General features: G+C 39.7%; 1 pseudogene; it reads left to right on the forward strand.

Moving 5' to 3' along the window:
* Nucleotides 1-7105: 7105 nt before the first annotated feature.
* On the forward strand, nucleotides 7106-9836 carry LOC137242149 (uncharacterized; annotated as a pseudogene).
* The last annotated feature ends 815 nt before the right edge of the window (nucleotides 9837-10651 follow it).

Raw genomic sequence — 10651 nt, forward strand, 5'->3', positions numbered from 1 at the left:
TGTTGGTCTAGCGCATCAGTCACTTCCCAGGCTTGGGTAGCGTGTGATGCCACCTTTTCGGGGATTTGGCCGTTTAGAATCTAGCCAAATGTGGTGTTTTGTGCTAACAACGTGGGCGAGATTTTCTCGATGCCATCTAGAATTATTTGGGGGACGAGTTCGCTGCCTAATACGAGATCAGTTTGAGAAGGGTTTTGACAATCTTGGTCTGCTAATTTTAGATGCGACCACTTACAACCCTGTTCGTAATTTAATTTTGTGGTGGGGAGCAACCTTGTTAGATTTGGTAACACTATGGCTTGGGCTTTGATTTTGACTTTCTTATCACTTGAGACCAAAGTTAGGGAGCAGAGCTTATTGGAGGTTTGCACGACTCCGCCTCCCATGCCCGAAATTCCAAAGAGGGAATGCTTGTAGGGGAGCCTTGGATGAGACGCAACTTCGTTCCCTATGTTTGAAGAGGTCCCCTCCGTATTCTACGGAGACAATCGCGGTGGGGAGTATTATCTTGTTGTCCTGCTCGGAATAGAGTGACTGGATATGGGCTGTGTTTGAGGTAGAGGGAAGTTCCTCCGTAGATGCTGCTTCATTGATGCCCTGTTTGCTGATACTGCTAGATCCTATGGTTGTTAACTGGGATGACGATCTTCGCGAATTTTACTTCGAAACTGCAATAAATGATGTGAGATTGAAATTGCAAAGTTTACCACATAAGTGGCCTCGAAGGACCAGTTTTTGGGTAGCAATGGGTAGCAGTGGTCTAACTCCGCTGGAGAGGGGGGGGGGGGGGGGGGGGGGTGATGGCGCCGGTGCCATGTGCGACTAAGCGGGGATACGCTTTCCTCAAAGAGAAACGATGATGGCTGAATTTGTGCGTATAACCGCGCACACTAGACTTTCCTTTTATTCCAGTTTTGGTTTAGGTTGGTTTGACAATTCACCTTTATTTATATTGCGGTTTATATGTTAATTTGTATTAAATTCAATAGTGGTACTTTAGTTTAAACTAATTATACGAGCACGTATTACCACGAACAAGGTTTTGCCTGTAAAAAAAATTTAAAACTCTGTTGGTAGCGAAAACAGCACATGAAATCGACGTGAGTGCAGATTTTCCAAACAGATAATAAGAAACCAGTAAGGACGGGACTGTCTTCGGCTGTGCCGAACACTTCAGACCTTTCATGAATGGGGCTGAACAATAATCTTATACCGTTCGTAATCTCCAAATAATCGGATGTATAAGATAAGAAATATATAGCGAACAGATGTACGTACCTAAACGATTTTTAAGATAAATATAAAATAAAAAATGGCAAAAAACCCCCTTATCTGAACGATCGGTTTTATGGGATATATATTATATAAAGCTCCGATCGAAATGATTTTTACAGGAAATCTTCTATGTTATATTAGAATAAATATCACCAAGTTTAACGTTTTTATATTGGAAATTAAGGGAGAAATGGCTAAAAATCGTTCTATATGAACGATCCGTTGTATGGGATATAACTATATATAGCTCCGATCAAAATCATTTTTTCAGGATATCTTCTATGATATATTAGAATATATATCACCGAGTTTCACGTTTATACTTTCTAAATTGCGGCAGGAATGACCAAAATCGTCTTATCTGAACGATCGGTTGTATGGCAGATATAAGTTATAGTGGTTCGATCCTACCGGATCCTACAAATGTCTAATATAATACAAAAATACACCCTTGTGCCAAATTTCATTGAGATATCTCAAAATTTGAGGGACTAGTTTGCGTTCAAACAGACAGACGGACGGACGGACGGACAGACGGACATGGCTATATCAACTCAGTTCGTCGCCCTGATCAATTCGGTATACTTAATGGTGAGTCTATCTTCTATATTTCTCAACGTTACAAATATCGGACCAAAGTTAATATACCATTTCATGTTCATGAAAGGTATAAAAAAATGATTGCCGCCCGAAACATATGATGGCGATCATGCCAGATCGTTACGTGTGACGTGCGGCGAATTCAGATTGGGGAATCTTACGCGGTAGGGTGACCACATGTCCAGATATTTAGACTTAAGTTATAGTGTATGAATAACGTACTTGACACAATTTAAATACATGTTTTACAAGAACAGGAGTTGTATAACGATAAATATGTATGAAAATATAATATTCAGGATAATGATTAAGCAATTACGTTGGGACGTGTGGTCACTCATGTCGCGTAAACACCAAATAATGTGCGCTCCACTTTTATATTTTGACTTCTCATAAATATTTTTGCAATTTCTATGTCAAAATTTAAAAATTAAAGTTTAGCAAGAATATGTCTTTATAAAAGGAGTAATTTTTCGCTGATTTCTGTCAATTTATATAAAGAACGTGCTTAAAGGTTTTTTATTTTATTGAGCTATTGCATAGATTTTATCGCGGGCTTGGCGACTAAATCAAAAAAAAACCGTAACGGATATTTGTCAAAAAAGATCTGAAAAGGTTCGAAAAGGTTCGAAAAGATTCGTAAAGGTTCGGTGTTAGCAACAGGCCAGGCTGCCCTAATATTACGCCTCAGCACTACGTATGAGGACGTCGTTCTAGTCCAGGAACCTTGGGTCGTTGGCAGCAAGGTCTGTGGACTCTTTTCTAAGGACTACCGGCTGGTGACACCGCCCGTGACAGGTAGAATCAGATCTTGTATTCTAGTAAAGAAAAATCGAGTATTTATTTTACTATCTCTTTTTAGCGACGAGGACTTTACCTGTATTAGCCTCGAGCTACAGGGGCAAACAATCTGGCTGATGTCCGCATATCTATCGCACGATCGCCCAACTTCTGTGAAGGACCGGCTCTGCAAAGCGGTACGGGAGGCCCACAGTAAAGGGTTCCCGATAATAATTGGGGCCGATGCCAATGCACATCACACTGCTTGGGGCTCTACCGACATTAACAGTAGGGGTGAGTCTCTTTTTGATTCTATTATAAGTAACAATCTAAGTATATGCAACTCTGGAGACAAACCAACTTTCATCACCTCAAATAGAAGGGAGGTTCTAGATGTTACTCTAGTTTCTGGGGCATTCTCTGACCTTGTCAAAAATTGGAGAGTTTCCAACGAAAACTCCTACTCTGATCATATGTATATCATTTTCACTCTGCTCTTGCGTACACCGCCTAGGGTGGCTTACAGGAATAGGAGACGTACGGACTGGAACCTTTATAAAAAAGTCCTATCCTCTACTCTCCTAAAGAACGCTTCTCACGGTAGGCCGAGCCTACCGCTAACAACTAATGAAGCGCCTCCTTTAGACACAACATTTGCTTCTCTCGGTGAGCTAGACTCATCGTCAAAAATAGAAGGAGCAGTAGATCTTATCACCAAATCTTGTAACGCTGCCTTTACAGTAGCCTGCCCGGAGATTAAGATGAGGGGAAAGAAGAAACCCTATTGGTGGAACCAAGAAATCTCCGAGCAGAGGAAAAACAGCAGAAAACTCTTTAACGAGGCTAAGCGCACGGGAATCTGGTCCCATTATAGGGACGCCTTAAAATCTTTTAAGAAGTTAATCCAGAAGGCCAAAAAGAACTTCACTAATGACATCGAAGAAGTCTCAGAGGCCAATCGCCTACGAAAGGTCCTCTCCAAAAACCCCATACCTCCAAGCTGCATTCGCACAACGAGCGGAGAATGGGCCACTTCTAGTACGGAAATTCTCGAAACCCTGATCAGCACTCACTTTCCGGGCTGCAGATCTCAACCATACATCTTAAACACGCAATCTAACCCAGGGCCATTTCAACTCCTGGACCACATTGTAAGTCAAAAAGGAGTTATCTGGGCAATCAAGTCCTTTAAACCCTTCAAATCTCCGGGAACGGATGGAATATTTCCCGCTGAATTGCAAGCTGCAAGCGATGTTATAAGCCCGCTGCTAGCTAAAATCTACAAGGCTTGCCTCAACCTGGTCTATATCCCCACGGAATGGACCAAGGCAAAGGTAGTCTTCATACCCAAAGGAGGCAGGATATCGGGCAACAGTCCAAAGGATTTCAGACCAATAAGTCTGACCTCCTTCCTCCTAAAAGTTCTAGAACGATTGCTGGACGCCTACATTAGACGATCGGCAAATAAGGCACTCATCTCCAACAACCAACACGCCTACTCTAAGGGCAAGTCCGTAGAGACAGCTCTACATGCTATCACTACTAAGATAGAGAAGGGTCTTGCCTTTAAAGAATTTACGCTGGGTATCTTTCTCGACATAGAAGGAGCCTTCAACAACGTTCTCCCAGCAGCGGTCACAAAATCTCTACGTTCTTTAGGGGTGGAAGAGCCTCTTATGAAGTTCGTCGAGCTCCTTCTAAACAAGAGAATCATTATCTCTGAGCTGGGCAGCTCATCGTTAATAAGGTATACCAACAGAGGAACCCCCCAGGGGCGCGTTCTTTCTCCTCTACTATGGAACCTGACGGTGAACGCTCTGTTATCTATACTACGGCCCACCGGATGCCAAGTCATTGCATATGCCGACGACATAGCCTTGACAGTTACCGGCAAACACCTTCCGGTGCTTGGCGAACTCCTGCAAAATGCTCTTAATCTAACAAACACATGGTCTATGAAATGCGGACTCAGCATCAGCAGTGAAAAAACTGAGATGGTGCTTTTTACCCGCAAACGCAGTATACCGGAATTTACCCTCCCATCCCTAAACGGGAAGGAAATCAAACTCTCTACCGAGGTTAAATATCTCGGAGTTATTCTAGACAGGAAGCTTGACTGGAAGCGAAATGTGGAGGAACGATCCAGGAAAGCCACAATGGCTCTCTACGCTTGTAAGTCGGCAATCGGAAAAAGGTGGGGTCTCCAGCCACGCATAGTCCATTGGATCTATACGGCAGTGGTGAGACCCATACTCTTCTGCGCCGTCACCGTATGGTGGACGGCACTCGATATCGAATCTAACAGGAGTAAAGTAACGAGAGTGCAGAGGATGGCGGCAATGCTCACCAGCGGTGCCCTTCCCTCCACTCGCACCAAAGCTCTTGAAACCATATTATTCCTTCTCCCAACTGATCTATATGGCAGATACTGTGCCTCCTGCAACGCGGCGAGGCTCAACGCTATCGAACCCTGGAGGGATTGCAGGTTTGGTCACACCCGGATCCTGAAGCATGTCCCTGAAACCTTCTTGAAATTGGATCATACAACATCGCCCCCTTGCTGGGACAACAAATTTTCCACAAGAATCCCAGAGAGGAACGAGTGGGCAAACGGCGTAGAGCCGGGATCACACGAAATCTCCGTTTTTACAGATGGCTCTAAACTAAACAACAGAGTCGGCAGCGGGATATTCTCGGAGAAGCTCAATCTAAGCGAGAGCTTTCGCCTACCTGATCACTGCAGTGTTTTTCAGGCTGAACTCATAGCTATCTGGGAAGCAGCCCGCTATCTGGCTAACCTGCAGGTAACCAATTCTATTACAATTTTCTCTGACAGCCAAGCTGCAATAAAATCCCTGCAATGCAGTAACACCTCGTCACTAGTGGCATTGAAGTGCAGAGAAACCCTCAACAAACTAGCTGAAAATTGCAACCTAAGCATAATATGGGTTCCTGGCCACTGTGACATCTCAGGAAACTGCGCTGCGGATGAGCTAGCTAGGGAAGGCACCAACTTGCAAACAACAACCTCCGCTGATTGGGCCAGCCCTCCTCTAAACACTTGCAAATACCACCTGCGATCTCTTTTCACGGATCAGGCAAACGCCAGATGGGCGAGGGAACCTACATGTAGTATATCCAAGCAAATCTGGCCTAAGCTGGATGAAAAGAGATCGCGATCGGTGATATTATTAAACCGTATCTCTATAAGCCCACTAGTGGGCCTTCTTACAGGTCACTGTCTCATGGGCACTCATGGTGCCTATATGGGCCTGCAGACAAATGACTTCTGCCGCAGCTGTAGGGACGAGGAGGAGATAGAAAGCGTTGAGCACTATCTGTGCCACTGTCCCGCACTGTCAAAAACCAGGTACCAATGCCTCCACAGACACTCTTTTGGGTGCTTTGCGGAGCTTGAATCTATAAACCCAAACGATATCTTGCGTTTCATTAGGCAAACGCGCTGGTTTAGCCTCACTGGGTTCTAAACTCTCCTCTTCTTCGAAAGTAGGGTAATAGGAAATAGGGGCCCCCCGCGTGGTAGCACAACGGCCTACGTGAGTCTCCGCTCGGACAGCGGAGGCAGCCACTCTAACCTAACCTAACCTAAGCTAGCAACAGGCCAAATACATAATATTGGATCTCTATCATAATCAGCGGTGAGCAGGTTACCAAATTGAGAATGGGTTAGTAAACACGAACGCGAAGCGAGCACTAAAGCAAAATCAATTATTTATTTAGTTTGATTTCAATCATTGTTTACTATATAGTTTGGCAGCTTAAGTAGAGGTTATGTTGCGAATAGAGTGGAAGGCAGTGGACTAGGCAGTCGAATGTCATATAATGAAGGAATGGTGTTCGGAGATTTTTCAAAGTTAAAAAAAAAAAATGATAAAAGCTTAATATAAATAAAACTATTGTTTTAATAACAACAAAAACGCCATATATATTCTGTATACATAAATTTGTAAGGATTATCTCACTTTAAAATTTGAATTAAATAATCTAAAGTTTTGTTTTGAAACTGAGTCGAGAACTGTGCGTGTGAATGTGCGAATTTTCGCCGATCAGCTGTTAGTTGCGCTACTTGGTAAAATTTACAATGATTTCAATGCTTGAACGGTGAACACGTGTCAAACGCACTGTTTTAAGCGCGCGTGCGACACTTCCTCGCCGTACGACCATCGAAATCAAACTAAAAGATTTTCACGAAGTAGCCATTGTGCTATTGCTTATCGTATACATATATGGTCACTTAAGCTTTAAACACAATGCCGAGCGACGACGATATACGCCGCGTCGGGCGATGACATTTTTCAAATTTACGCTCAGATATTTCGTCCAGTTAAACACAATAGACAGCGGCGGCGATATTTTCTGTCATTTCTTCAATGGAAAATAATTTCTTATATTAGTGACCATTTCTTGTGGTAAATGAATTCAATTTAAAGTCAGTATTAGCAGTATATACAAAAAATGAGTAACAGAGGGCGTTTGTTGAAAATTTTTAAAATTATAAACATCATTTTTGTAATGGTGAATATATATCGCGAGGTGTGCCAGCAGTTGAAGCGGCGATGGTGGGTGCGCCCAGTTAATCGTACAAGGAAGGCTCTGAGCTTCCACGAAACTTCCTTCGCACAGTTGAAACTCTCAGATGAAGAACATTTCTTCAAGGCAACACGTATGAGTGTTGCAAAGTTTAATGCGCTACTGAATTTGTTACGAGAGTGACTTCAACGTTTTTCCATAAGATAACCAATAAGTGAAGAAATCCGTTTGGGTATCACTTTGATGTAAGTAATTTTATAAACTACATATCTGTGTAAAAATGGAGTTTCAACAGGTTCTTGGCACAAGGCTGTAATCCACAGTATTTAGCTTGGTCATATAAATTGGGTGTTTCTACAGTTAGGAAAATAATATACGAGACATGCGATGCAATTTGGCATGGACTACGCGAAATTTACCTTGCCCAACCAAATCAAACCGAATTGAAAACCATTGCAGACAGGTTTGCTTCAATTGAAGTATGGTATTTAGTAACTATATACTCATATATTATTTATATTTTGGACAGGTTCTATGCAAAAACTGGAATGCCACATTGTCTCGGCGCGGTGGACGGCAAACATGTGAAAGTAGTTTGCCACAAACGTAGTGGTTCACTCTTTTTTAATTACAATAAGACATTCAGTGTAGTTCGGATGGCAATATGCGATGACAGCTATACGTTTTCATTTGTAGACGTTGGTGCGTTGGGAAGCCAAGGCGATGGGGGAATTTTGGCACGAAGCGTATTTGGTAACATGATTCTAAGAAACGACCTGGAAATTCCTCCCCCAGATAACCTTCCAGGTAAAATGTTTATAACAGATAAGGTTTCAGTTAATTGATGCCATGTTTCAAATAGGTACGGACCAAATATTTCCATATTTTTTCGTCGGTGACAGCGCATTTCCTCTGAAGCCTAATCTCATGCGCCCTTACCCTGGTCGAAATTTGTCACCCGCCAAACGAAATTATAACAAAAGGTTATCCGTGCGAGTGCACATTGAAAACACCTTTGGTATATTAGCAAATAGATGGAGAGTTCTTCATACAACGATTCACGCTGCTCCAGAAAATGTGGACAAAATTGTATTAGCAACTATAGTTTTGCACAATTATTTAATGCTTGACAGTAGTAGTGGATACTTCGATCCGAACAGAGCCAGCAGTGATGAAAATGGGAATTTCGATTGTGGACAACTTTCAACAAGGATGACATCTATTCGAATTGCTCATTCCAATCGATCAACAAATGAAGCATTTAGTTTGAGAGAGGAACTAGCGGAATACTTACTAGAAAGGCCAATGCGATCTGTGTGAAATCCGCAAACGTACATTAAAATACCAATGCGGACATATATAGCTACTTTTTTATTTTACCAAATCTTATAATATTAAAAGTGAAGCTTTAAAATATACTGTAAACTAGGGTTGGAAAAATTTAAATGCAGTAAAATGTCCTCTTATCCTATAGCTTTTGTATTAAGTTTGAATGAGCTGTCTCTCTTTTTACAAAACTTGTTTTCGTCTTTTTACTGATATGTTTTAGAGTTCCACTCTCATTAAAAAAAAAAGTCCTTATACAAATCTCCTATTTGCTGCCACCTGTCGATATGTACCAATTATTGGACTTCACTGCCAACGGGAGCTAAAAAATAATAATATTAGCGTTTTCGGAGGGTGCCACCTACTTCTCAAGAGGGCCTGAATGGCTAATAAAATTCTTATAATTGGAAATTTGTACGGAAAATCCTTTATTAACTAATCGAGTGAATATTCAAGACTATATTTTTCCATATAAGGTGTCATTTGGTGCTTTTTTCGAAATAATATTTAGCCTTGTTATGTACCCAGCCAATAAACGGTTTTCCTCAATTTAGAAAGAAACACACACATTCTAATTTATTATAAGTATTTATTTACGTTGCTATATTAGCCTTGAAATTTTGTAGAGATAATGTTAAATAATTATCTTTTATTTGTACTGAGGTTACTCATTCTTATCGCATTCATAGATCGTCGATGTTTTGCAAAACCGTCCAATTCGCAAAAGTGAGATTTGATAACCCAGAGCTCCAGACATGTAACTCGATCCAAAAAAACATTAATTTGATATTTGAGTACTAATTGTTTAAAATAACGGTTAAATTAAGTTTTTATTTCAAAATTGAATATAAGCTCCTTTTGTTAAAATAAGCGAGCTTAGGGGAAAAACCGCAGGCATATTGAAATTCACATGAACTAAATGCTATTAGGTATTTAGAAAAAGGATTACTTTATTATCAAAGCAAAAACCTCAAAAGAAATAAGTGGTCTGTAAGAAGTTTCACTGCTCCCCTGTTAAGTTTCAGTTCCGCGAGAGAGGCGGAATTGCAATTGGTCGATAGGTGATTTTGCAAAGACATCGACTAGATACATCTGCTAGTAATAACAGCAAGAATAGTTTGCAAATTTTAACACATATTTTTGTATTTTATATCCATTGATTAAAAAGAAATTTTATGAATTATATAACGAAAACTATGTCTATGAAAAATCGAAAACTTTCAAATATGCTTGAAAATTCGATATGTTTTTAAAATTCTTAATGAAACTTTCCAAATTGTTTTGAAAATTTTGGGAAAATTTAGTATGCAGTATAATTCATTTTATCATTCAATCATTGAAAATGTAATATTTAGTATGAAATATGTTAATTTAAATGTTTTTAAAAATCTCTCTAAAAATTTCCAAATATATATTGAAAATTTAGTATGCAGCATAATTCATTATATCATTCAATCATTCAAAATGTAATATTTAGTATGAAATATGTTAATTTAAATGTTTTTAAAAATCTCTATAAAAATTTCCAAATATATATTGAAAATTTAGTATGCAGCATAATTCATTATATCATTCAATCATTCAAAATGTAATATTTTTAGTATGTAATAAGTTAATTTAAATAAGTATTCTGTATTAACAGCAGCGAACAGAAAAATAGCAGTGGCAATCAAATTAAATTCGCCAATTAAATCCCTTTTTTTCGATATTTGAAGAAAAAGCTTCAATGAATTTTGTTGCTAAAACTATGCAAACCATTCGCAAAAAAGTTTACGAAAAATTCGAAAATTCGAGAGAATTTTACAAAAATTTCAAAGCTTTTATTAGAGTTCTCTGAATTTCTTTAAGTATGCAGCCTTGTAGTGCAATCAATTTTAGTCTAACAAAGTTATAGGTCTCTCGAAGGGTGTTTTAGATTTTCCTCTATACAAAACGTGAAACAATTACTCTTTTATATCCAAATGCGTGTCGGGAAAAAAGTTTCGAAAATCAATCCGAATTCTTAGAGACCTATAATTTTGTTAGACTAAAATTGATAGGACTAGAAGGCTGCATACTCAAAGAGATTCAGAGAACTCTAATAAAAGCTTTGAAATTTTTGTAAAATTCTCTTGAATTT

The sequence above is a fragment of the Eurosta solidaginis genome, chromosome 2, assembly GCF_040869045.1.
Source record: "Eurosta solidaginis isolate ZX-2024a chromosome 2, ASM4086904v1, whole genome shotgun sequence".
NCBI classification, from domain to species: Eukaryota; Metazoa; Arthropoda; class Insecta; order Diptera; family Tephritidae; genus Eurosta; species Eurosta solidaginis.